General features: G+C 36.6%; 1 protein-coding gene across 3 annotated transcripts in view; it reads right to left on the bottom strand.

Annotated features, from left to right (window-relative positions):
• The window catches only part of fgf14 (fibroblast growth factor 14), a 343,788-nt gene that overhangs the window by 14,743 nt on the left and 302,528 nt on the right, over positions 1-26,517 (bottom strand). The window lies entirely within an intron of this gene.

The raw sequence follows: 26,517 nt of genomic DNA, 5'->3' as shown, positions 1-26,517 counted from the left end.
AGATTTGTGGTTAATTTGTAACAAAGACAATTTATTTCTTGTAAAATTATATTGCTCCTACAGCACAGCTGATGCCATATTCTCCTTCTTTTCCTGCTGGCGTATTTACCTTTTATTATGCCTTTGTCATTTCCTGACATTATTGTCTTTGCTTTTTGATGAACCAAGGAAATGTGGCATATCCCTGTACAATCTTGATTACATAATAGACTGATGGCCACTAACTAATGTAGGATTCATTCATGTCAATTCTGTGCATGTCAGCTTATTCATTGTGCAAATTAGAATAGATGAACTAATGCAGGATGGCAGTGAAATGGAATCCTCTATTTCCCTGTGTATTTATTAGTCGTGGGCTTTAAACATTTACTGCAGTTAATTACCCAGCAACTTGTCATTATCTTCTAAAATTGGTTCATATTATTTGGCTTTAAACATCAAACAGCTTTAATCAATCAATTCCTTGACAGCTTTTTAATGGATTCGAAATGATATTCTGTCTTGTAGTTTGTGATTCTCACTAACCTGCTTGACATATGCACAGATATGTTTGTAGTTTCTACATAGATAGCACACTAGCCCATAACATTCATTACTAAATACATATTAAATATGTTTATTGGCACAAAGCTCCTTTCCAGATAGGAGATTCCCGATGGACAATATGGCAAAAGTGTCTCTGAGGCTTACAGAGAACAGTGGTACCTGTTATCCAGAATGCTCGAGACCTGGGGTTTTCCGAATAAGGGATCTTTTCGTATTTTAGATCTCCACAAGTTAAGTCTGCTAAAAATCATTTAAATATTTAATAAACTCTTTAATAAACGCTTGTTTTGCCTCCAATAAGGATTAATTATATCTCAGTTGGGATCAAGTACAAGGTACTGTTTTATTATTACAGAGAAAAAGGAAATCATTTTTAAAAATTAGAATTATTTACTTATAATGGAGTCTATGGGAGGATGGTCTTTCCGTAATTCTGAATAACGGGTTTCTGGATAAGGGATCCAATACCTGTACTTCTAAATATGAAAATATTAATACAAAAACCCATTGCATAGTAGTTTAAGATAACAAATTATTTCTAGTATACTAACTGTAATTAGTATAAAAAGTGCATTAATCATAGTCCAAAAGAAAATTTTCAAATCTTGCAAAAGTTCAGGTTTTTTTGCTGCACTCAATAATGAATATGAAAGACATTTTGGGAGGTTATGTAACGAAAAACATGTTTTCCCAGGTGCAATAACCCATGGCAACCAATCGGCAGCTAGCATTATCTGGTCACCCATTTAAAAGCAACACATCTAATGTATTGCTATGGGTAACAACAACATATAGGGCATAGGATCCACATTCTTGCGATGAGAATGGAATCCGGGTGATTTGGTTTGAACAGAAATCCAAAACCCCTGCAATGTGGGAATATGGGGAGTAAATTATATTGCCTCCACACAGTTTAGTAACATAGCAATTGGTATTGCCATGGGCAATCACTACAGATTATTTCCACATCAACTTTGTATTCAGTCTAATCATTTACAGCCAACATCAGGCATTTTCTCTGCCAGTTTTTTCCCATGTGTGCAGTCCCTGGCAGGAACAGTATTTGCCTTTCTGCACATACAGGCTGGATTTCAACAAGGAAATGCACACACAAGAATTTTCTACTCAGTATCCACCAGTGTACACAGTGTCAGGCAGATAGAGTCCGTGTTAATCACTGTACATCAGGGTGATATTGGGCAGACAGATTTTGTTCAAGTTCTATGAATCAACAGCAACAGATATTTTCTATCAAGAAGTGCACCAATACATAATAAAGATGCTAACTGGTTGCTATGTTTTATTAAAACTGGAGCAAACTTTGTATCAATAAGAGCCCACTGTCTATTGCTGCAGTATATTGCTAAAGTATATACAGTAGCTAATCCCTTTGAGACTGCCTAGGAGATCACTGCTCTCTGTAAGCCTCTGAGATACTTGTAATAGCCATTGGAAATTACTGTTGCTATCTGGAAAGGGACTTTGTACTAATGGACGTGCTGAATTTAGCAGCTTTAGCACAACTGGTAACAGTACAACCTAAAAGGATGGCTGTATTAGTGAATCTTACCTTTCCCTTGACAAGTTGTGTGTTCACCTAGCTTGTTACTTTGATAATGTCTTGCTACACTACTCTCCTAAGTATATTATATATATATATATATATATATATATATATATATACAAACAAACTACTCTCATGGATGAACCACTGACTGTGACATGGAAGAGGCCACCAGTAACAGCTTGACTCTGTCCCAACCACCTTTGATGGTTAAAGCAAAATGGCAACCATATCCAACTTCATTTCAAATTATTTATTAGAGTAAACAAACTTCAGTCTTATCTGTTCTTTTACATTTGATTCGGTCAAAAAAAACATGTCTTTTGGTCGTCTTTGTTAATCCCAAAATATTGCTCATTAGTCATTGGCATCCAGCAGCTCTCCTTTATTTCTACACATAATGGCTTGCATTGCAGTCATTCTTATGTTACTATCTGTGCTAATTGAGCAGCTTGATAATAACAGAGAAAACTTGGATCTAGCAAATGCCTTTGGGCTAATCATGCATTTTTTTTCCTATTTATGTGTTCTTCCATTTGCTCTAGTGCATGTACACACACGTGCACATAGATAAGCACATCCTATTTACAGTTATTTTAGAAAATACATTATAATTAGCACTGAATTCAAGTGAGATAGCATCTGCCTTAAGGGAACAAACACTGAAAATCTAAGTAACTCTTCAACTGTGCCATTAAAGACATACTTCCATCCTATAATATCACCTTTTTTAAAAAAAAATTTGAGCACACATTATAGGGGGCATTTACTAACATTCATATTTTACGATTCTTTTCTTTGCGCTAAAACTGGAAATTTTTGTGGAAAAAAGCACCAATTATTGTTTATTATGAAAACCACTAATACAAAACTTCACCATCTAAATGCTTTCAAGGTCATATAGAAGTCAATGGGAGCTGTCCTAGGCACATTGTAACAATCTTTATTTAATTTGTGGTTTTAGGGGGTTTCAGGGTTTTTTTTTCTTTTGAAATACCATATAGATTCATAGATTCAAAAACATAAAAACATGAAAATTGGTGGGTTTTGTATTCTTTTTGTTTTCATTCAGCAATTACATTTCTTGGGCTTTTTTAATTCGGATCATTTAATTAATGACTAGACATTGTTTATTGGAAATTAGTTAAATTGTGGTTTCAAAAAACTCTAAAACCACAAAAACGAGAATGTTAATAAATGGCCATCTATATGTTGGATACAATTTTCCATAATTAAACATATTATTTAAATCTCCATAATCAAGGTATATAGCACCAGTATATTTACTAGCTGTTTTGCAAACACAGCAGCCAGGTCTCTCTTTTTTTCGGATCTGATTTACAAACACTTTATCATGTAATTTTAATAATAAAATATAATAATCAATCACCATCATCATTATCCTGATTTGGATGGAGAAACAATAAACATGTTTTATACTTTGTACTTTTCTTACTGACCGAAGCAAAGGTTCTCAAATTAGTAGTGTGAAAGCACAAAATGAAGGTAGCCTTAGCTCAATAATGTACATGTACTGTATATAATACTTATGTATAATTGCAAAGTGCTTCAGATTAAAGCCTCAGTTCCCTGTAAAATGAACTCATTATTTTACAGTTTTTCTTATAGGCACCAAAGTGCATAACAAAGGTGGGAAGGGAAGCCATAGTCCACGGGGATTGGGCTAAAAAGCAGATTTATAGCAAAGGCATTCCTTTTTGGTCCCCAGCAGTTGAAGCCTACTTTTTGTTTTTCTTCGAGTTTGGGGATTGGGGTTGTTGTTAGATGGTTTTTACCTTTGTAATGTCTCTGCCTTACTATATGAGAACATATATTGTCACAGCTAAGGCACTAAATGATATCCTTGCCATCAGTTTAAAGGGTGCATTTACTAAGTAGCGATTATCTTGGGTCAGGGTTTTTGTTGCCAAAAACCCAAAATGTGTTTAAAAAAACGTGACTTTTCTGCAATTTATTATGCAACAATGGTTCATGGTTTTAGAGGTTTTGGGGCTTTTTTGACTACAAAGAAGTTATTGTTATCTTGTGACAAGTTGAAAAAGTCATGGCTTTTCTGCATCTTTTTTGTGCTTTTTTCAGGTGTAATGTTTTGATAAATGACTGCCATTTGTGTAAATTAATTTTTTTTCAGATTTATATTTGTTTGAAACCACAAAAAAGGGCAAGTTTTTGTAAATCCCACCCTAAATTTTTGGGTATTTATACCTCACATGCCCATCACCTGGTGATAGCTGGCACTGGTCAGTTATTTATAAAAGGAATATATGATTCTTTGGTACCAATAATCTCATTAAATTATGGTAAGGATCTGTTTAATGTTCAATAAAGCTGCAGTTGAACTTCACCCACAAAGTAATTATTTAGGTGTGCTTATGAAGGGTTAAATGAACTGCCTATATGACACACACAATCTAAGGAAGTTTTCAAATGGTCTCCAGTTTATTTTTCTTTGTTTTATTTGCTTCTCAATTCTGGCTTTTCACAACTGGAAATATTAATTTCTATGTGGGGGTCACTGATCCCAACAACCAGAAAGTGGGTTAATCCTGAGGCTAGGTCATTATTCTTTAATACCGTATATTTCTATTTAGGGCATCATCTTCCAATGTGTCATTCAAACTATCTCCTGGATGCTAGCAGCAAGATAAATGCTCCTTTCAAACTGGAGAGCAATACAGCAAGAAGTTTAATATTTCAAAAACCACAATGAATATAAAATAAAGGGCAGCTGCAATTTGTCTCAAAATACCAATGTATAACAATGTGTAAAAGTTTATTTCAAGGTGAACTGCAGCTTTGATAGGACGTTTAAGATTTAAGCAATTGCTATCCCAGTACATTCAACATGGGATATACCGGTAAACATTTGAAATTAAACTTAGGCAAGCCACACCGCAGGCAGTAAATAAGTCCATTATGCTCAGCACATACTCTACATACATAGTTATAAAATACATAAATTATAAATATAACATTTCTGAAATACCGATTTCCAACAGAATTAACCAATACTAACAAAGGAAAGCTAGAAGGGATAATGCATTGAGAAAGGAATATACAATTCAAAATCAGAGAAAGGGTCAAATGAAAGCGTAAAAGAGCAAGACTCCCTGTATCAGAGAATAACTGAACTGTACGTCATTAGAAGCTATCCCTGTGGCAAATTTTTAGTGCTGCAAAAATGTTGGAGTGAAAATTTTCATCAAAACCACCCATTAACCTCAATGCATTTGTGTGAAAAAACACACAGGAAAACACCCATTGATGTCAATGTATTTTGTGCGGAAAAAACTGCCCATTGGCTTTCATTAATTTTGTGTGGAAATAAACACAGTGAAAAAAACGCCTATTGACTTCAATGTGTTCCACTAATTTTTCTGCAGTTTGTAAAATGTGCGATAATTATTCAGGCAATTATGAGATTCTAAACAAAAACACATTTATATAATAGAGTGTTGGTCTGGCTAATGACAGAAGACACACATTGGATTTAGGATTAGCTGAATTACAACTGTATCATTTTAGGTTGAGTTTGCTCAGAGATGTCAATAAATTCCACGATTCCATGATCTTCTGGATTTTTTAAAAGTGTTCTACACTTTAAGTTGTAACATGAAAAAAGGTCTCAAAAATGTTTGAAGTCTATCATGATAACCCAACATAGGGTTTATCACTGCAGCATATTCATACTCATATTGTTAAGGTTGTGAACATAACTGTTTATATTGCTGAATTATGGAATTATCTCCTTTAATAATACAAATTATGTGCCTGTGGCATGCAGCTCTCTACTGTTGCTGATGTACATTTCTCAGTATCCCAACATTGTCTATGTTTGCAATTAGGGATGCACTAAACCCACTTTTTTGGGTTTGGCCGAACCCCTGAACCCACCCTGAAGGATTCTGCACATCCTGAACCAAATCCTAATTAACATATGCTAATTAGGATCAGAATGGGTTAAAAACATTCCCCCCCTGACCATTTAACCCTTTCCAAATGCTAATTAGCATAGGATAATTTATGCTAATTAGGATTTAGTTCAGGCCGGGGATTCGGCCGAAACCGAATCCTTCAAAAAAAGCCTTGATTCGGTGCATCCCTATTTGTAATGAAATTGTAGTTCATCAACAGCTATGGAGCACCAGTTGGCATTTCAAATTTCAAAATGAAGTGAACCCTTTTAAATTTCACCCTACCCCACCCCCCAGTAATATAATGTTTCTTGTTCTCCTCCTTCTATTCTAATGATAAAGAAAAATATGACATAGGAAGCCTCATTTTTATTTACAATTAACTTCTTCTAAACATTACTTTCCAGCTATCATGGTGAAATTGCAGTATATCACTATCAATATATCAACATCATATTTAGTCACAGTCTAATACGCTGTTCTGCCACTTCTGCTCCACAGTCCATTGAATCTATAAAAAATAAGTAGCATTTAATATCTAGGAGATGGCAAAAGACATCAAGCTTTGTGGAGCTGAAATTACAGCAGCAATACTAGCACTGCAACAAAGTAATATGTCAATGATGGCTTGCCCTCCTGGGTAGATGTAGTCCTATTTATATGATTCTGTCCTTTTCAAAATGAAGTCGTTCTCTGGCTTTATTCCTGTATCCCTGTTCCATAAAAATATTGCTTTTGGAGAAGAAGCTATAAAAATGACACTGGCTGGAAGAATTATTGCAGCTCAGCTCATCTGTTGATGACACAAAATGTCACAGATATTATATTGTCCATAAAAAAATAGACTGCTCAAAGAAAACAAAATTAGCCAATGCTTTACAGTAGACACAGGTCATGGTTTAGATAAGAATGTGTGATAAAGCAATGGGTTTCTGAAATTACAAATGTATTGATTACAATGGAATCATAAACACACTAGCCATTTGCTTAGTAGTTTCCAGCTGTTATTACTGTATGATCTGGTCTACACTATTAGTTAGTAGCATGTTTTTGCGAGCAAGCAACTGCAGTCCAAGCTAAAAGGAGAACTAAACCATAACAAATAAAATAGGCTAATAATCAGATTCCTCATTTTCTCCTTGATTATCTACAACCCCTACGCTTAGATTTTCAACAGGTGTCCAGAGCACACTGACCATGTGAGTGCCAATGGCATTTCTTAACAGATCCAAGATGGGGAGCTTCTGTGACAGCTTTGAAGGCCTGGTCATTACTGTTATAGAGATGTTGAACTTTTAGGCTGGTGCAGAAAGTTCAGTATATAAAATACAGCATTTCTAGCCATATTCATTTTTAGGGTTTAGCTTTCCTTTAACAATACTAAAGTTAATGGCCAGACATCAGTGTAAAGGTTGCTGCCATTGGAATGTAGAGCAGTGGAAATTTGTTTGTCTGGATTAATGTAATAATAATGTAATTCAAAATCCAGCAAGTCTGGGATTGGATGCCAGGAGAACTTTACCTACTGGAATGTGTTATGGCAACTGTAATGTTTGGTAGAAAAGAAATAATGATCTTCTACAACTATTGTTGTATGGTTTGTGCTAGACACAACCTTTTGCAAACATTAACAGTATAGACTACAATGGTATTCTTTCCTGTTTCCTATTTTCTGGCAAAAGTTGGAGAAGGCTTTTTAATTTTTAAACTTGCACCTATGCACCAAGTGGTCTGTACAGAATAGGTTAGCTGATATTGAGTCAGAACCTGAATGGTTTGCACAGAGCCCTGACCTCAACCAAAATAAATACCTATGGATTAAATTAAAATGGTGACAGAAAGCCAGGCCTGATTGGTCAACATCAATGCACAACCTCACTAATGCTCTTGTTGCTTTATCAACAACTTTCCAATATTAAGTAGAAAGCCTCTCAGAAGAATAGAGGTTGTTATTACAGCAAATGAAGAATCAACTTCATATTTTTCTGAATTAGATGTGGCCTCTGATACTCAAACATTTGGCCATTTAATGTACCTACACTGGTAATATAGCCAAGTCACCGCAGTTATAGATAGAAAATATGTATATTTTTTTTATTTTGTAAAATTTCATTTATTTTGCATTGCATATTCTCTGTAAAACACTGGGAAGATAATAAGATGTTATAATTTAGTCTACTTATGGAAAACAAAAATCTGTAATCATATAATGTGAAGGAACCAGGAACTGCTGAGCCTGTATAAACCTTATGCACTGCATAATTTCTAATCCCTTACTTGTTTTTGAACTCTCTGATTGATTAACAGATATTTTTAGGAACTGGCATTGTTAAGTCTAATCAAATGAGAAAGAATTAATCATATGATACATTCATAATTATTATAACCACCTCAGTACATCATGAAAAGGAAATTAGTTTTTACATTCTTATTTTAATTAGCAATCTGGGGCTTTCATAATATTACGGAATGAATTGAAAGTTACATCTTATATTCTCTTCCCAAGTGTGAATGTAAAGGGAAAGAATGTAATGCTGTGTGTCACCCTTATTTATATTTCCCATCCTTTAATACAGACATAGCTGTATGGACAGTTTCAGTTTTGCTCAAAGTGAGCCCAAAGAATAGTGTTGTCATATAAACATTATCCCCATGGCTCTGCATTCTGCAAAGTCACTCTAAATGGGTTTATTCCCACCCATCTCCATGGTGTAAGGCCAGAAAGAATGTTCTTTATAAGGCATATGGCACTTGTAGTGCACAGTGTAAGATGGTCCCCCATGCCTCTTTTTATTCAAATGTAGTGGTGGGTAGTTTTTGGTCCTTCATTGTGCTTTTTTGGGGCCTAAAATCTTATGTTACAAGTGGTATTGGGCAGTTTTTGTTTATGTCAATGACAGAAGGCATGGAGGAATACGGGAAAAACACATTAATAGGGGCATATTTATTATAGTGTGTAAGCCAACATCACCTATGATATTGCCAATAGCAACCGATCAGGAATTAGATTTGAACAGTCACATGCAAGCTAGATAACAAATGCAAAGATCTGTCTGGTTGTTGGTGATGTTGGCTTACACACTATAATAAACATGCCCCTATGTGCGCAATAAGCTGAAGAAGTTTTTTTTCTCTGTCTTGTCTCAAGAACAATACAATGGGAAAACTCCCAAACTAGAGCAATCTAAACATTGAGGGAAACTGATATTAAAAACCCCCTTTCCCCTCAGAAATGTATATGTACTCCAAGGCAGTAAGTGAAAACTGTGTGTAATATTCAACACAAATAACAAAAATACACAATTTTGAAAGGAAGCACTGCTACAAAAGGCTGTTGTCCTATGCAAAGTAACAAAACAAAAAAAAGGAAAAGTGACATTTATTTTATAAAATGTATAGTTTTAATATCAAAAAGGTACTTTTACATTTACAAATATTCTATATTGTTACGGTTGCTTTAAAAGATCTTTAAATGGTCTCGGTATTGGTTGGACCCAGTCAGAGTCTTATTAGTAGAGACTTACTGACACTTCGGAGGTGTTGGCATTTTCTCTTGCTAATCATTGATGTTTGGTTCGCACCCATGTACTGAATAGGAGGGCACTACGACTTCCAGTTCAACAGATATTAGAAATCAGTGCATGTTCCTTAGGCTCTGACAGTTAAAGGTGTCACTGACAGTCATAAGGCTCAATTTTGACCCTTCCAGACATGGCAATGTGTTAATAAATGCTCCCTTCAAGGTGGTATGACATTTCCATTGGTTAATATTTATTTATACAATAAATGCCCCAAGTAAAAGTTTGATCGATGGTTTGCCCTGGTCTGAAAAGGCACTATATGATATACATTGCTGTGAGCAGGTTCAATCAGAGTTTTCTGCAGAGAACCAACAATATGTAGTTGTGCAGCCTGGATTTTGTTACAATACACTTTCCATGAAGTAATTATTAATCCAAGGTGCATTATTAAAGATGCTGTTCTATTTCTTTATGTTACCAGTTGGATCATGAATTTTTCTCATTCTGCAGTTGTAATTGTAAATGTCACATCTCTTGAAACCACATCTGCATCAGCTTGAATTTTTCCTCTTAGTCAATTTCTCTCTGACGCCCTGAGGAAAATCTTCAATCTGGCAAGTGACCCATAATAGCATGGGTTCTTTTGCACAGCTGCAGGGAGTCCCTTATAATGCAGTGTCAATTCAGCTCATATTTGTCTCCTAATATAGTGTCATCCATGCTTACAGCAATCTCCAGCCTCCAGCTGTTTCTTCAGTTAAGATTTCAGAAAGTAGAGAATTCTAAAGAAAGGTTAAAACTGTAGAATTGTATATACCTGTAGGACAGCAGTTAGGTCTCTGATCTACAGTTTATATCTGTGATCGGCCTTCATCAATCTAACAGTGCCCCACACAAACACTATACCTATGGCATACACATATAGACGTATAATTATGGAGATAATTGGAAGCAAATGCTCTCTGCTGCACTTTGATTCCTACTGGCATACACACTCACTTCAGCATCGGATTCCCTTACTATAAAGTGAATATATAAAAAGTGACTATACAATATTGATATAAAATTAATAGATAATTTGAATGATAAAATCAATAAACTGAAAAAAAAATGTTTTGCGAGTCCTATGTAATATTTAGCAGAAAAGATTGTAAATTGTTGTATTTTGTGTTAACATGCTGTGTACAGTAGAACCTTGATTTTTCATTTCCTAGGGGAATGCATGAAATCTACATAAATTCTTGGAAAACGTTAAATCTGGGGAAAAAAATGCAGGTTGCCTGAATGGGACCATCACAAAACTATGTCAATTCTGGGAAAACCTAAAATCCGGGGTGTAAAATCAGGGTTCTACTGCATTTTAATACACCTATGACAGGTCTGATGAATTCCAACATTCCATGATTCATTTTTATATCTTTTTTACTTTACACCTTTTCTTTTCAATAGTTTTTATGAACATTTGCAATAGTACAGGGTGCATATTGAGAGAAGTCGTACCTATTAACATTTCTAGCAGAAGAGTACAGAAGGGGTAAGAGGAAATAGGAAAAGAAAGAAAAATTAGGTTGGGTAGCCAATAAAAGGCAACCCAAAGGTTCAAACATTTCCATCATTAACAAAGAAAAAAAGTTATAATTGATAGCAAATGTGTCAGCAATGAGCACAGGAACTTAGGATGGGAAAGTTTACACAGATCTGGACAAATCACCAGAGGTCAGAACTAATCAGGAAACACAAAGTATGGTACAAGGAATAAGTGGGCAACAATCGAGTATGAAAGTGGTTTTGTGTATCTATGGTATAGACGCCATATTGAGGAAACAGATTTTCATTAATACAAACAATGGAAATTAGGATGAAAGCATAGATAAATCTATATAGGTATATAGGCATACCTCAGTTTCCCTTTCTTTAGGAATTTGTCATGTTTGTCTAGGATTATACAGGAGAGCTTTTTATTGACCATGATCCGGTCCAGTTTAATTTATTTTTAAAGTCCTTTACATCTTTTATAATATTTCCTATTCTTTTTCCCCCCATCTCATTATTCTAATTTAGAAACATACAATATGTTTGGATAATGTTCTTTGGTTACTAAGTATTTTTCTGAGTAATGGCATGATTAAGGTCTTGGAACGTGCTGCTGTGTGAACTACAGCTAACAGAAACTGTGAGTGGAAAGTTGGAAAAATACACAGATGGCAGCACAAAGCGAAACTGGTAAACAGGAAGCACGCAGTGCTAATTAGTGTGACAAAAGACACTTCCAAGAAGAGGAAGGTAGAAAAGCTCATACTATGTATCCTGCCTATCAAAAGAATCTGAAGTCCTATACCGCAAGGATAAATTGGAATCAAACATTCGTCTTCTATATTTAAATCCATTTGGCTGTCGATTGCAGAAGGAGCAAAATTAGAAAGTCCAATGCCCGCCCACTCTAAGTGAATAAATGTATCAAATAAAAATGTCACCCTTTCCTTCTTGCGAGCAAAAGAATGAAAGGATCCAAGTGAGATTATGATTAGGGTTTCACAGTGGAAAAATTGCTTGTCATTCAGGCGTGAACAGAAATCTTTTTAAAATATAAAGGCTCATAATAAGTGAAATAAATGCAATATGATGTAAACAATGGTATTCTAAGACAATTTGCAGTTGGTCTTTAATGTCTTTTATTTGTGGTTTTGAACTATGAAACTTTTGTCCTGCAGGTCTCAGGTTATGATTTTAAACAAGTATGCCAATAACCTAGCAACATGGGAGTTGTTTACATTGCAAATTGAAAAATGAATACAAAAACAAGTGAATATTAATACCATAAAAAAATCTAACCTCAGGTTTAATCTGGCTTCTGGTTGCTGGGTTCATTGACCTCAGCAAACAAAGTAAAAGTTAGGAAGTCATTTCAGAAATAGTAAGAGCAGCTTATTTTTTCCAACCAGGAGAGACAGCAGGAAGTATTCTCCTAACAGGCTCTGCTGCCAAGTAACTGCAGTAGTATCAGACTTAGATTTGTTCTCCTAGATCCAGGTCTGCTGTATGGGATCTGGACCACTAGAGGTAGAACCCTAGGATCTTTGTTACTACCAAAGCTACTCTCCATAGTGGCGCAACCTTATTTCACTTGTTCTGCATTAAACCTGCCAATTCATTTGCTCTACCATTTGTATTGTGAGCATTGTGTGCTGTCATCTTGTGCTTATCCCTGCGGATCAAATGTTTCAGACAATAAACCAGTTCTGTTTGAGTTTACTGCAAGAACATTCTGGCGTCCTTTATTTCTTTTTTTTTTTTGCACACAGCCAGAAGAATATCTGCTCTAGCATGAAACTCTAGCAGCCCCTGGACCCCTTCTATTGCATCACATCCCTGCATTGCTTATAAATTCCCACTAGCCACCCGCTCCCTTTTTAAGAGCCAGCAGAGAATGGGGATTAACAACCAAGGATAGTGGAAGCAGACCCCACAGGCACAGAAGCAAAGTCAGACCAAGCTAATATGGCAGCTGCTATGTTAAACAAAGAGAGAGCCTTTAGGGATGTTTATTTAGGTATGGCAAAGCATTCGGTAGAATAAATATAGTGTTCTATCTTGCAATACTGTGGACTAATCTATTGGCAAAAAACTTAGTAGCTTTCCTTCTCCTTTAAAGGTTTGCTATTCACCTAATCACAGTTCATGGAATCCATATATGGCGTAAAATGAACACAAAAGGTTTCAGAAGGATCACTTGGACAGAATATGTTTTAATGCTAAAGGCCCACAATATCATTAACTTAAAAATAGCTAATAAAATTAAAGCCACAGAGTCTGCCCTGTCAATAATCCCTAGCAAACATGTTTGCTATGGGTACCCTGGATCTGGTGCAAACTTTGCCAATGTTTTAGGACTGAAATAATACCTGGAAATCTTCCCACAGAAGTGTGCTTAGAACTAAAAATACCTGTGTTGTCACCTATGCCACATACCATACAACACATAAGCAAAGTTATGTCTGGTATTCTAAGTGTCCAACACTTGAGCCTACATTATTAGGTGCTTCTTAACTTACTCCATTTAAACACCAGCCAGGAACTTGCCATTAACAACAGTCTGAACCAATCATAACCTGACTGAGGGATATAAGCATTGAATTTGCCCCATTGCATGTCTTGTAGTGTTGCATCCCATGTGCCAAAATGGATGAAACCGCAAGTGCACTTTGTGTGCGACCCTATTCTTTTTGTGGTTATTTTGACTAGTGATGAGTGCAAAAATTTGCAAAATCATCAATAATAATTAGACAACTCTAATACTGTACATCTTCTAGGCAAAGGGAGACCATACCAATGATTATTTTTTAATGTATTATCCTCTAAAAGTTTCTTGTACATATCAAATGTTAATTTTTGCAATAGTTTCCCTTTAACTAGAGTATTTAAATATTAGGAAATTATTGCACTATATGTATTACAATAAGTGATATAACTACAGAATAGAGACTCAGTCATCAACTTTACTACTTAAGAATGCATCTCATTTCCCTAATCTAAACACTGAGATTGTTAGCCATATGGGGTAACTCACCGAGCTGCAAAACTCCACCTAGAGAGATGTTTAAAATGAGCAGCACTGTGTGCAAATAATTTTTAGTCAGAAGAAAAATAAATTCTGCCAAATTCAAACCTTTTAGAAGCAGAAAATAAATAAACCCATCTCACAGAGTAAACCAGTGGAGCTGGAGAGGGAAAAGCAGCAGCCGCTTAAAGTTTTGGTGCCTTTTAAAAGGCAAAATAATAGGGGTCGTTTACTTACTGATCCACAGTGTGCAGTGTTTCAAATGCAAGTGTCATTTTGTTCACCCACAATGAGGCATTTCCCCAATAAATCTAATTTCATCCACAAGGGGGATGCATCTGCCACAACTGTGGTTGATGCGTCAAAGTTCAAGTGCTTTAGCAGAGATTGCAATTCCACTGAAAATTTCTGATGACATCCCTTTCGGAGCTCAACAGTGAAAAACAAGTGTGTTTGATTCTCTAGGCACAAGTTTGCTGCTTCAATTAATACAGGACGGTGTGGGAATCCTTGAGCTACCACCAGGTTCATAGGTGGCAGTAGCTCCAGGGTTCTCCTGCATAAGATGCATTTGTGCAAAAAAGCATCAGGTTTACACTCAAGTACCTTTAATGGATGGAATTTTTCTTGCAGTAACTGCAGCATAGTTTGCACAACTGCAACTACACTTGACTAGTCCTCTTTGTGCAATGTACCTACACACACAATGGGGCTTCAATAAAATTGCACACAATTGATGTGTATGTATCTTCATTTTCATGCCCACATGGATGCAGTCCCTTATTTGGCAGCCACAAGTCATGGGCAAATATGCTTTGCAATGTTAAGAGAGTCAGTAATGAGATCAGTAATTGATTGAAGACATTCAGACAGTACTGTGGGCTCCTTGCCCTGCTTGAGGGGGAATTGTGGGGGGTGACCAACTCAAATCACATGTATGTTGAGTTCTTGTTGGTTGAAGTAAGGAGTTTGCAGTTTTTGGAAAATACACATTTCATCTTTGTGAGAAGAGTTAGGAATGACATTCAATCCTTTGAAAAGAACTTTCTTGGGAGACTTTCTTCCAAAGCCATTGCTTTGATTGATATTTACTAGGGCTCTGGCACACTACGGAACAGCAGTCATTAAAACACCAGGGTGTGTAACATAAATGTGGTCCATAACTGTGTTGATGGAAATCACAGAACAGGGACTACACACAGAGCTTTCTTGCTGGGATACAGTCTTAAGTGGACCATGTAAATTGCAAGCCACCTAAAGTGGACTGGTGGTAAGTCTTTAATGTATATTGCAATTGTCCACTTGTCTGTAACTGAAGTCTGAAAGCATATTCAGAATGGGGGTGGGGGGTATTTATGCAAAACTTCTTACAACTGTGTTGAAATTCCCTTTCTCTGCTTTATTATCAGTTGAAATATGACCATTCTTGTCTGGTTTTAAGCACTGCTAACTAAATTCTCTCATTAAATAAGGGAACATATAAAGTAATCTCCCTCTGCCCCTTTTTGCTTAAGATGCCCCTGTTTTATTTAACAAATAATGCTATATTATCTGACAGATATTTATTTTGTATTATGATTTCTATTAAAAATAAAAGTACTCATTTAATATATTTCAAGGAGGATTTTCTGGGAAATAGACATTTTATATAATGCACCATATATAAACTATAAAAGATACAGGTGCTTAGTAGCACAGAATGTATGACAAAGTCTTCTGTATTAGTACAATGTTTGCAAAAGCTTTACCACAGTATATAAATATGACATTTTCTAGAAATTATCATTTGTTCAATGTAAAGGTTACAGTCAATCATTTGAATCCTTATCTAAGTATTATCTACTTCATTCATGTTATAAGATTACATTTTTATTATTGCGTCATCCTTAAATAATACTCGGGGAGCATGGATGTATTAAATGAGATAATTAAATACAAGCAAGCTGTATGAGTCATTTCTCAGTCTCTGACATCTCATGCAACCTAAACCAAAGCCTAAATTAAGTTTTATTGTAGTGTATTACGCTGGGAATAGATAATATTGTCTTCACAATAACAATGGTCATCATGCATCCTCCTAGGAAGATAGTGAGCTGATAACATTGTTAAAATGGCCCAATTAATTCTTACCGAGTTCTACAAAAGGGTTGCCACTTACTCTACTGTACTTGTGCATTAAGTACATCTGAAAAGCCCACTTTTAAAAAATCCTCCCCTTACACTATGAACAATGAATCTGCCACCTTAATGCTGACATAAAAAACCGACTGGGGGCACACACAACAATATTGGAAGAAATGTGGCCACCTATGGTTGCGTGAATTGTACTGGTCCATCTGCTTTGCCAGCTCAACAATCAGCAAATTCTTTTTGCTGTGATAAGCACTGGCAAATCACAGCATTGCTAATCACATGCAATAGCCAACAACTGATATCTCCCCATGTATGGCACACTCATGCCCTTGAAACAAGGCAATATTTTCAGGTAACAGCAGTGCAGGTGTATCATATTTGTGCCAATTCCAACTGTTCATAGTGTAAATGAATTCAAAGTTTCTTATTTGCTGTTCCAGAGTATGCTGACAGATCTCCAAAGCTAGCATTAACCTAATGCCGTCCAAACCCACTTCCCATTTGTTATTCTCCTTTCACATGACTTTCAATGTCTATCAAGTCAGCAGTTTCAAGTTATGTTGATTTGTAATAAAATAGACTTTATTACTAATTAACAACTGAAAATATTTGTATTACGCATGCAAGAACTGAAAATAAATTGTATAGATGTGAACTTACTAATACAGCATTGAGCTACAATGCTTCTGGCAATTATTAATAAGTGTGAAATGAAATCTTTATATGCCCTTGGATTCACCATCAGTAAGGGCTTACTCCAACATCAAAAGGCAATGCGATGTAATTTACCAAGGAGAATATTCTTTATTACTTACTGTAGACTTCACAGGAAGCAAGGCTGGAGCCTTTAGTAAGCCATGGATAATGTTTCACTTCATCCTGGCAGCAAATATTCAGTAATAAAGTAAAATTTTTTTGCACAATAAAATATACCAAAAAAACTATTTTGTGTTGAAGCCCTTGTCATTCAATTTTAAATCACTGCTTCAGCCAATCTAGCCTTCCCCTCAAGCATAGGTTATTACTCTCAGCAACCCATATATCCACAGTTGCTGTGGATATTGGAAGCTACAATCTAAAGCCACAACATGGCATGTCTCATTGTCCCTCAGGGGTGGGGGGAAGGGTCCTAGTCTGGGAGAAATCCTTGCTGTGATTCAGCCTCAGCAGAAACTGGACAATTCAGAAAAGCCATTCAAATAAATACCTAGAACTGTTTGAAAATCATTTGTTCTGTCCTCCACTGAATTTGAAGATCTGCTTGATATAAATAAGGGCAAATGTTTGAGTGGATTTTTATGCCTTATTTTGTCATGACTTTTATGAATTTTTATGAATTAAAATGTATACATTATTCATTTAGTCCTATATATTATTCAATCATGAAAATATTGCTGTCAAAGATTTGAAGAGAAAAATGAATTAGAATCAGTTGCTACTGTATAATTAAATACAATGAAATAATTGGATTTAGGATGTATATTTCCTGTCTTAAGTCAAGAACAAAGTAATTTCTGTAGCCAAACAGAGAGTAAGTTACACAAGTCGAATTTGCTGTTAAAAGATTGTGGTTATTAAAATGCCTACTGCTTTGTAACCCTTGGCCACCCACATATTCTTTGGAAACCCATGAGAAACCCTGCTGTGTTTTTTGAGGGGGATGCTTTAGCTGGTATACTTGGAATGTATGGAAATCACAAGCAGTTATTGCATCATTTATGTGTTGTGACCTCCTTTTCCTGTTATTAAAGAAATGTCAGATGGCACCGGAAGAATATGAATAACGAGTGATGCCACTCACCGCAACAGGTGACAAATATTGAAAAGGAGGGCAAAGGGAAAAGGTAATAGAGCACAAAATGTGCAAAAGGCAATGCAGTATGGTGGAGGTAAAAAAGTATTACAAAAGTAAACATAAGATGTTCAAAGCTGCAGCAACTATGAGAGTCTGGACAACACTTCTGTGTATTTATACAGGGCAGGGTGGGCATGGGATATATAAAGAGTCATCTATGTCTGCTACTACAGTTGTGTTCATACAAACTTTCCCACAGTCAGTGGTTGCACATAAAACCCAAGTCATTTAAGGTTCTTGCATCAAAATGTACTCTATGCAGTTCTATATAGTTGCACTGTGCCATTTAGTCTTTCTTGCCTCCCTCCCCCTGCAGTGTTGGTGAAGCAATGTTATTATTTATATAACTCCACTGTTTCCCAGCAGTGCAGGATACAAATACAAGACCTTGCATATGCAAACATTTCACTAGAATCAAATCAAAGTTACAGGGGGTCAAGGGGGGCCACATCCATACTGAAGAGAGCTCAATTGTGCTCTCTGCACTAGAAGAGCCAAATTTATGGTTTAAAAAACAGAAACTTGGCTTTTAAAGTTACCAGGAGTGGCCTTCTGTCACTTTTAAGGTGCTGCTGCTTGAGGCAAGTTTTTCAAAACACTTCATGACAGCAGTGCCCCGGGCAGGGGTGAGATAGGATGGAAAGGGGAGTACAGCAAGATGAAGAGGTAGTAGAACACAGTTGGATGAAAAGGTAGGAGAATGTGTTGTTATAGATAGGTAGGAGTGAAAAGACAGGAGAAATAGACAGATGGAGAAGCATAAGAGGCTGCAGGCAGAACAGTAAGATTTATTAAAAAAAACTGTTTAATGGATTTTACAAACCTCGTATTTCCTCGGTTTTCCCAATTCCCTTAACATAAAAGAGCTCCCTCTCTCTCTCTCTCTCTCTCTCTCTATATATATATATATATCATCTACATGAATGTGGATAATGAGTAATATTTTATAGAGCCACCTCCACTTATTTGAGGATATAATTGAACCCTAACTGTATTCAGTATTCATGCTGCTTTAAGAAGCAGAGGTAAATAAATTATGTTTAATTGTCATAGTTTTCTTTTTCCCCTCAGTTTCTGCACAGAGAATTATTTTTCTGATTGCCTTCACATCACATCCCCTTCATATTGCTCTATGTTCTTATCGTAGCTTGCCTAATTAAAGCTCTTACAATACAAACTCTTTGCCGTTCATAATAAAACTGCACTTTATCCACTGAGTGAGGAACTTATATGGAATCTTTGTTTAAATCAATATTTGACATGTGAATTCATCTGGCAACCAGCTGAAAGGCTTTAGGCCAATCTCCCAGTTGGGACAAAGTTAATTAAAATTATTACCTCAAAGAGAATCATTTAAACATGTAAGTGCTCTATGCAAACATTTTGGACTCCAATTAGCCTAATTATTTGCTGGAGAAGGGGATGAATTGCTGTCCCGAAACAAAGCTGATCTGTCCTTTGCTTAGTTGGACTGTTGTTATATTCACCCTAGCATAAAAATATATTTTGCAGTGTATATTGAATCACTAGAAAGTAACCGTTACAGCTAAAATCTGATTTCTAGTAAATGACTTACAGTACATCTTGCACTTACCAGCTAATCTAGCCTCAAGATGAAAATATGATATTTTGAAAAATGAAGAGGGTAGAACACCATAAACATAACAGATTATCTCATTTAGACACCTAATGCCTACCTGCAATGCATCTTGCGTGCCCTGTCAGATAATCTGCAGGCTGCATGTCATAAATCAAGCCCTAGGAGCAGGAATGTTGAGCTACATCTGCCTCCTAACTGTGTCACAGAAGGCAAAGTGGATAAAGGCATAAATGCCGTTCACGCAACAGTGCAAAATCTCTGCATGGGTCCTAACTGATGTCACTGGGTCTTATGCTAAAACAGCTCAGGCAGGGACAGCACAAAGCAGCGTACTGGAGGGGTTCAAAAAGCATGCCTAGATGTTCTTACGTTGTAATATGTGCCCCACTGTATTTACTGTATGTACTAGGCTGTAGCTTCTTATCCAATATAGAGCTGACACAGCCTATACCGTAGTTCAGTGCTGTCCAACTTCTGCGGTGCCGAGGGCCAGAATTTCTCTCGCATACATGGTGGAGGGCCGCTAATGGAAGCCAGTTTTGGCCACTCCCCCATTTTAAACCACACCCACTTCAAACCCCACCCATTTTATCACAATGGTCGCTGTAGGGATAACAACCATCATTCATATGTTAAAGAATTATATTATGTCATATTAAGACACACCCTTAAATCCATATGCCTCCTCTTTCCCTGTGGATAGCACAGCAACCCCCAGCATATAATTACACACCTTAGGGACCATTTAATGGCTATTTCCAACTGCTAATAAACTCCCAGAACAAACCCCTGCCAGGTTCACCTCCCACAGGCAGCATAGGGTAGGCAGAGTATGAGAAAACACAGGCAGGGTAGGGCAGGCAGAGTATGGCAAACACAGGCAGGGTAGGGCAGGCAGAGTATGGCACATAGGCAGCATAGGGCAGGGAGGGTATGGCACCCACAGGCAGCATAGGGCAGGCAGAGTATGGCACACACAGGTAGCACTCTGCCTGTCCGATGCTGCCTGTGTGTGCCAAACTCTGCCTGTCATATGCTGCCTATGTGCCATACCCTCCCTGCCCTATGCTGCCTATGTGCCATACCCTGCCTACCCTATGCTGCCTATACACTGAGGTGTGAAGAGGTGAACAATGTGGGTGATTACAGCCTGAGCCTGAGGTGTGAACACTGCAGGGGGTAAACAATGCAGAGCTTAAAAGGTGTGAACAACACAGGGGATTACAATTTTAAACAATACAGAGGGATTACAGCCTGAATCTGAGGTGATAACCATGGTAGGGGGCCAGTTAATCTCAGTACTGATACCATTTAAAGCTAACACAAAGTTAAGACATCAAAGCAGCCAGACAGGTGGGGGGGCCACACAGAGGGGGTTCGAGGGCCGCATGCGGCCTGCGGGCCGCCAGTTGGACAGCACTGCCATAGTTTATTTCCACTCATGCTTTCAGTTTGCAGCTTGTCTACGCAGTACCTTGCTGTCAACACGGCATCCTAAAAGCCTTTCTACAACCTTCAAAGAGGAACTGTTGCTGTTATAAAAGGTCCACTAGACTTTAGATGATGCTTAAATATGACTTGCCAGAAATAGGTTTTATAACAGTTTTTGTGATATAAAGGTTTATTAGTGTGCATTCTCAACCTAACCTTTTTTTTTATACTACTCCAAACAGCTCAACGGTTTTGTCGGCCAATAGCGCATTGCAACTTGCTGGAATCAGCCAATCAGATCAGGAGAAAACTGTCAGTAACTCACAGCATCAGTGCATTGGTTGCAACCAGAAAAAAATGTCAGGTTCAGGAACACAAAAAATCATTACATAGATTTAGTAAACATCCACTACAGTTTGATGATATTTTACAACAGCGACAGTTGCCCTTTTATATTATATGTACATTATAAAAAAAAAAAGGAAGCAGAGGAAGTGGTCCGGGCACCCCTATGACCACATGGGCTGCTTTCTTTATTGAAAACCCCCCTCCCCAACTGATCTCTTACCCACCCTGGTGTGGGCTGGGGACGTGAGCAGGTAGGTGGGCTGGAGGAGGGAGAGCTGGGTAGGGGTTACTTTGTGCTCCAGGCCCTCCTATGCTTTTTTTTTGTGTGGGGATGAATTGTTTGTTGTTTTTTTTTGCCACTGGTGGGCTGTTTAATATAAAAGTACAGGGGGATCCCTTATATGGAATCCCATTATCCAGAAAGTTCCAAATTAGGGAAAGGCCATCTCCCAGAGACTCCATTATAAGCAAATAATTCTAATTTTTAAAAATGATTTCCTTTTTCTCTGTAATTATAAAATAGTACCTTGTTCTTGATCCCAACTAAGATATAATTAATCCTTATTGGAGGCAAAACAAAGCCTATTGGGTTTATTCAAGACTTAAATTATGGAGATCCAAATTATGGAAAGATCCCAAGCATTCTAAATAATAGGTCCCATACCTGTATAACTTTTGCATGAGTAATTCAAGCACCAGCACTGGTTCCTTTTGTTTCTTTGGTTAAGACAGTGTAATCTATTCGCTACTTTGGGTGGGTTTGTTAGATTAATGGTAAATATGTTGTCTATGGCAGAAATGTAATAACAGTGGTTCCTTTTCTTTGCTCAAATTAATGAATTAATTAATTTTAGCAAAAAGTACTTTGCAACCTTGTGCACCACACCAGTGTAAAAAGAATTGTACGTAGCGTAGGTTTGCTGGAAAAGCCATTACTTGTGCTGAATAATAAATGGACAGTCAACTTCCCATTACTAAGGCAGTCTTCAACGGTCACATTTAAAGGTTTATTTATCATTTTCTATTTGAATAAACTAAAACATTTTACAAATCTCGAATGTTTGCTTATTAAAAAATTACAATATAAAAAACTGCATTCATTTTACTTGGGACAACTCCCATTGCCTTCTACATGAACTTGCGAGCTTTTAAATTTTTTTTTGTGCTAAATAAATATGGACCATTTGAGTTTTGGAACCCTAACTCGAATTTGCACAAAAAAATTCAAACCGTGGAAAAACATCCAGTTGGAATGTAAATCACCCCCTGGGTGTATTATAGATAACTAGATATTAATCTCATACTGATATAAATAGAAATGTCTCTCTATGTCCCTAAGGCGAGCTATACGCATCATGTCGTTGACAAGCCAGACCAGGTTGACAGAGACAGAATTCAGCTAATAAAAACCTACGACAATGATGTACATTGCAAAAAATGAATAAAGCTAAGAGTGGAGAAGGAACATAGCTTGTCTAGATAGTTTTAATTTAGCTTTGTTGCTCCCCACATAAGGCATTTGTTTTTAAATTCCCCTTGGTCCCCAGTCTGGTCATCCACCATATTTTCTCTTTTTGGTATCTGTGGCAAATGTGTGATTGACAAGTGCTAACCTGTTGTTCAGAATGGTAGGACCCATCCACATCTTTGCAATCTACACTTTTGTTCCACTGCTATATAAGCAATATAAAGTGTTTTTTTTTTGCTGGACAACTTTTATTATTACATTATTGTAACCTTGAGCAGGATTTATTTGGAATGAATACACTGAGTAGTCAGTATGCCCTTTATATGTATTTATCCCATATCCTGTGTCTCAAATGACAACAAGATTTGCTGTGAAAACTGATGTCATCAGAGGCATGGTATCAGAATAGCCTATCACTACATTACATTTAATGTAAAATGGATTAAATAATATAAAAGCAAATGAAACTAAATGCTAGTATTCTAAATTCATTTTATATACAATGAAACTGCAGATAGTGTACATAAAAAGTGAACCATTGCAAAAATGATAAGCTACTGTATGTTCTATTACTGTTAAATACTATTTTAAAGCAATTAAAGATAAAATGCTTTGTAACCATTCTTAAACTGGATCTAAAGTCCCTTCTTAATGTCTTGACTTAAGCTTGTTGCATATGACTGTATATGACAATGGTACCACTATTAGTCCACTTCATTTGACTCTCCCACTGTGATTGAACACAAGCACTCGGAATAAGGTACAGGTCCTCTGTGTGTGGCTATAAAATGCTAGGTGCAAGTGCTCTGTGCATGGGGCTCTCATGGCTGTAATTTTTGAAAAGATAATTAAAAGATAATTACAACGCATAATCTTCTCACTTTCAGAAAATGCAGATTTACAGTACACTTAACAGAAGAATGTAACAAGGTGACTTTGCAGCTTCATTAGGAAAGGAAAGACTGCAGGTTTACCAAATGATTTATTAACAATGGAGCTGACTTAGAAATCACTGCTAGGTACAGTAAGGTAGACTTTGAAGATAAAACCCAAGCAAAAAAGAACAAACAGGCTGGCAGAATGTGATTGACTACAACAGTATTGAGTTAATGAAGAGACTGTAAGACTCAAAGTATCTTTCTATACTAAACAAGCACAAGGGACTGGAGTATGGAGAATCATTATTAACTTTTTTAACAGGGCTTACTTAGTAATGACCATATATATATATATATGAGTACATTACAGTGGAACTTTAATATCATACCTTATATCTCATTTGTATCTCATATAAAACCATGCTCATTTTGTAATGGAACACTTAAAGGACATGTAAAGCCTACATTTGCCTACAATGTATATCAGTTGGGCACATCACCCCCACCTAAATGGCATCATTTGTACTGCATATATACTCTCCGTTTTCCAGCACTATCACATTTTCCTAAAGCAAATAGCAGCTTTCACCCGGTGGCCATTTTTTTTTCTGATACATAATCAAATACATTTAAATCCGCAAACAGCATACACGCACACAGACCCTTATTCAGCATACTTTTCATCAAGAATACAGGCCCACACAGGCACAACTGTCTCTGATAAAAGTTCTGCTTTGTTTGAGCTGAGCTCAGGAGAGGAGGTTAGGAGAAAAAAATTGAAGCAGACAGCTAGAGCTGAGTTTCTATGGGAACCAGCATTGCCATCTCTTCACTGGCTGCTAGACTGGAGGGCGTGTTTAGTAATCTGAGCTTAGAACAACTGAGCATGCCCACAAGCCAGAAGTCAAAGCTAATTCCCGAGGGGGGGGGGATGCAAGTGGGTTACAGGAGGAGAAGGAAATCTAAGAGATAAAGAGGATGTTGCAGCCTTACTATTAACCTCTGGACAACCAGTGTGGCAGGTATTGAAAGATTTCAAAGAGGCTGTTTACTGATTTTTGTGTGTAGGGTTTACATGTCCTTTAACAAAATAAGTGTTGGATTTAAATGTTCAAAAAGTTAAAGCCAATATTGTACTTACATAGGACAATATATCTCTTTTTAATTATGTAGCTCTGCCTTTTCATTCTCGCATAGCACTAATACGTTATGCAGCACATTACATTAGTTTATAACAAACAGGGATACAATAATTTCACAAACTTGGGTTAGAGAGTAAAAAATAAGATCAGAGGCCCCTGCTCGCCCACAAACTAAAGGTTAGGGTACATTTGAAACATAAGGAATATGGAAACAATTAGTAGTTTATGATAAAGTAATGTCTGAACAATCAAGATACATTGAATAAGATTCCCTAAATGGGGGAAGTGGGGATATTTGGGGAACTTTTGGAAGGAAGGGCAGTGTCTGATAGCTTAAAGCATTCCAGAGACAGCCTGGAACAAAGCCTGAGAGAAGTCTTGCAGTCAGTAATAAAGTAATGAGAGGAGAAGAGAGGCGAATGTGAAATGCAGAACATAGGTTGCATGAAGGAGTGCATTTTGAGATCAGAACTGAGATATAAAAAAGGGGCTTCATTGTTAGGGACCCTGTGAGTATTTGTGAGAGGGGATTGGGAGCCAGGGAAGGGATATGCATAAGGAAATGGTTGATATGAAATGAAAAGATCTAGCAGCAATGCTTAGAACAGACTGAAGTTGGAACATCTCCAAGGAGTAAGTTACAGTAGTCCAGATGGGAAATAAGAAACTGAACAAATGTTCTAGTTGTATTTAAGCTGAGGTTAGGTTGTAGTCAGGCAATGTTGCGCAAGTTAATATGACAAGATTTGGATGTGCGGTGTAAAAAGACAGACAAGTACAATGCTTTGTACATCATCCCAACTAAGATATAATTATTCCTTATTGGATGCAAAACAATCCTATTGGGTTTAATTAATGTTTTATTGATTTTTTAGACTCAAGATATGGAGATTCAAATTACAGAAAGACCCCTTATCCGGAATACCCTTGGTCCCAAGCATGCTGGATAACGGGTCCTATACCTGTACAAGGCATGGAGCAAAATGTGAACCGGATATTATTAAACTCAGATTGTTTACAAGACTGCACTTTTCTGAAGCTAACTACAGTACAATAACTGAACCATTAGGTACTGTGGCCAAAACTATCACCTATCAATCAAAGAAGGTCACATTATTGTGCCAGCACAATTATGTACTACCCACAAAACTCTATATCCTAGGGACGATTATATATATATATATATATATATATATATATATATATATATATATATATATATATATATATATATATATATATATATATATATATATAAATATATATAAAATTCAAGTGGTTGTCTGACACACTAAAGAGCATTAGTAGGTTGCACTGCTGCATGCACCCACAGAGACAATTTAGGAGCAATCTGACTAGTGCTCCGTGTTTTAAACCAAATGTGACAACCTCAGTATCTGTTTAAATGTCTAGACTGAGCATGGAATGTTCAATAATCTAACTTAAAAAAAAAAAAAATTAGATGTAAAGTGAAAAGCAAACCACAGTAGTTTAAATTTACAATTTCAGTAATTAAAATCTTCCCCTGAATTCATTTA

The sequence above is a fragment of the Xenopus tropicalis genome, chromosome 2, assembly GCF_000004195.4.
Source record: "Xenopus tropicalis strain Nigerian chromosome 2, UCB_Xtro_10.0, whole genome shotgun sequence".
Taxonomy (NCBI): domain Eukaryota; kingdom Metazoa; phylum Chordata; class Amphibia; order Anura; family Pipidae; genus Xenopus; species Xenopus tropicalis.
Note: the sequence above shows the minus strand (reverse complement) of the source record. Positions and strands in the feature narration are given on the sequence as shown.